The sequence below is a fragment of the Penaeus chinensis genome, chromosome 43, assembly GCF_019202785.1.
Source record: "Penaeus chinensis breed Huanghai No. 1 chromosome 43, ASM1920278v2, whole genome shotgun sequence".
Classification (NCBI taxonomy): Eukaryota; Metazoa; Arthropoda; class Malacostraca; order Decapoda; family Penaeidae; genus Penaeus; species Penaeus chinensis.
Window position 1 is genome coordinate 3,512,355 of NC_061861.1, and position 2,500 is coordinate 3,514,854.

A 2,500-nucleotide genomic window follows, 5' to 3' on the forward strand; every position below is an offset into this window, starting at 1 on the left:
GTCAGAATTCATTCATAAAGTAACTATTTCTTAACCCAATGCCGACAGGTATGGCATATACTTACATGTCATGCCCACTGTGAGTTTACTTTATTAATTGTTTTTACACATAGATGGCTACACTTGTACTAAGTCACCAATGAGCCAATTACGAGTACTGCCTGACTCACCCATTTACCCTTTTCCTAGATTTACAAAAATATTTTATGTTATCTTATTTTGCTGTTACTAATGTTTATAACATTATAGTAATTATAATGTTTATAAAAAAATAACACCACTGATATTCATAACATTCGTAAAAAATAAGTTTTTCCTGGCAATTCAAGGAAAGGTGAAATTAGGAAAGGTCACAAGGTCTACTAACTGACTCCTTTGTGGCTAAGCACTAGCAGAGCCATCTATGTGCAGAGACATTTCACAAAAATATAAAAAATAAGCACAGTATTTTCCTAATTTTTTATGCATTTTCCCCAAAACCTTTTCCCCCCATCCCTAATGTATAAGACAACCTTTTTAATCACATATCACCAAATAAAGAAGAAGAAGAAAATAAAAAGTTTAAAAATAATTACTAAATACTAGCAAAGTAATCCGTTTATCCTTTTACCATGCTTCTGGCAATTTCACAGAAAATAAGCATATCAAAAAGGCAAAAACATTATCTCACAGATGTGTGAAAGTCTCTTAAACTAAAATCACATTCTAGACAACCTACACAAAGATAGGAGACAAATAATGGCTTCAACTGACAAGCACACAATACTGAAGTAAGAAAAAGAAATAAAAAGAAAAGAAAGAAAGAAAGAAAACTAAAATGCCATTATTTACCAGACCAAAAGCTGGTGCTTCCTTGTGCCCTTATGAAAAGCTCTCTTACAGTATAATAATTAAGATAAAAAATAAATAATGAATAAATATAAGCCTCATTTACATTTCAGTGCGCAGAAATATAACCTCTAAAAATACAGTTTCTAAATACCCTATATAAATATGTAATGCAAGTATGCATTCATGTGAAATAAAGCACTCATCTCATTCACGCAAAGATAAAGTAAACATAGTAAATGCACAAACTGACAAAAACACACATGCATCTGCACACACACACACACATACACACAAAACTAATCTAAACGAACTGTATTGATTTCCAATGTATGCATACGCAATATGTTGAAGTACAAATCAACATGTAAATCAAAATTCTTGTTTTCCTCTTCATATCAAACATATTTACTTCTGACAATGCAATGAAACATACTCATCATGGACAGACAAATAGATACAAATCTATAATATGTATATATCCAATATACACTATGCACTCATACATATCTATATATATAAACCTATCACGTGTATATGACTTGTTTGTATTAAATATGAATGTCCACATGCAATGAGAATGATGCCATAGAATGTATATGTGTGTAAGCACATGTGCATGAATGCTACATTGATCAATCAATGCCTTTAATTCTATTAATATCCCCCAGCAATGTGCCTCATTTTCAACACATATTTTACCCTTCTTTTAATAATTACTTAAAAAGAAATCTAAATATCAAGAGCAAATTTAATTCAGAATTTGAAAAAAGGAAAATGAGAATAAATATAAATGATGTCTGAAAACAGAAGAAATGAGGAGAAATGAGGAGGAAGGAGGAGGAAGGAGGAGGAAGGAGGAGGAGGAGGAGGAGGAGGAGGAGGAGGAGGAGGAGGAGGAGGAGGAGGAGAAGGAGGAGGAGAAGAAAAAAAAAAAAGAAGAAAACTGAAAAAGAAGAAAGAAAAGATGGAAAAAAGAAGAAACAGACAACAAAGAAGAAAGACGTAAAAAGAAAAAGAGAGTAAGAAGAAAAAGAACAAAGAGGATAAGAAGGAAAAGAAGAAGTTGACACAGACGGACAAAGAATTGTGCTCATTAATACTTCTGGGTTAGTTTGGCCACAGATATATGATATATCCTAATGAATATGCAAACTTAACAAACCTTTTTAAACTATGAACTATAGCTCAATACACTTACAAAAAAATGAGAACTACAGTAAATCAATAAGTCATGTATATGTATCTATGCAGTGCTCTGCCTTGCTGTACAATGCATGATGCCTTGTTGCTATTCATGAGTGTGTGCATGAGTGTATCTATATATACATATATTTTTACTATAACAACTGGGTAGACCTGCCTGATACAGTACCCCCAACAGCATCAATAGCAATAAAATAATAATAATAATAATGATAATAATGATAACTAGTAATAATGATAATGATAATGAAAAAAATAATAAAAACTTATTCTTATAAGTATTATCTTCATTACCTACAACACTATTGTAAATTTAGTAGTAAAACTTTCTCTTTCATCTGTAACAAAAGAGTGAAATAAATAGAACAAATATTAGAATAATATTTAAAGTCTGATAAACGAAATACAGTGACGTTATTACAATCTATCGTTCTAAAATCCTTTAGAGGAAATCATGTGAGTGTCA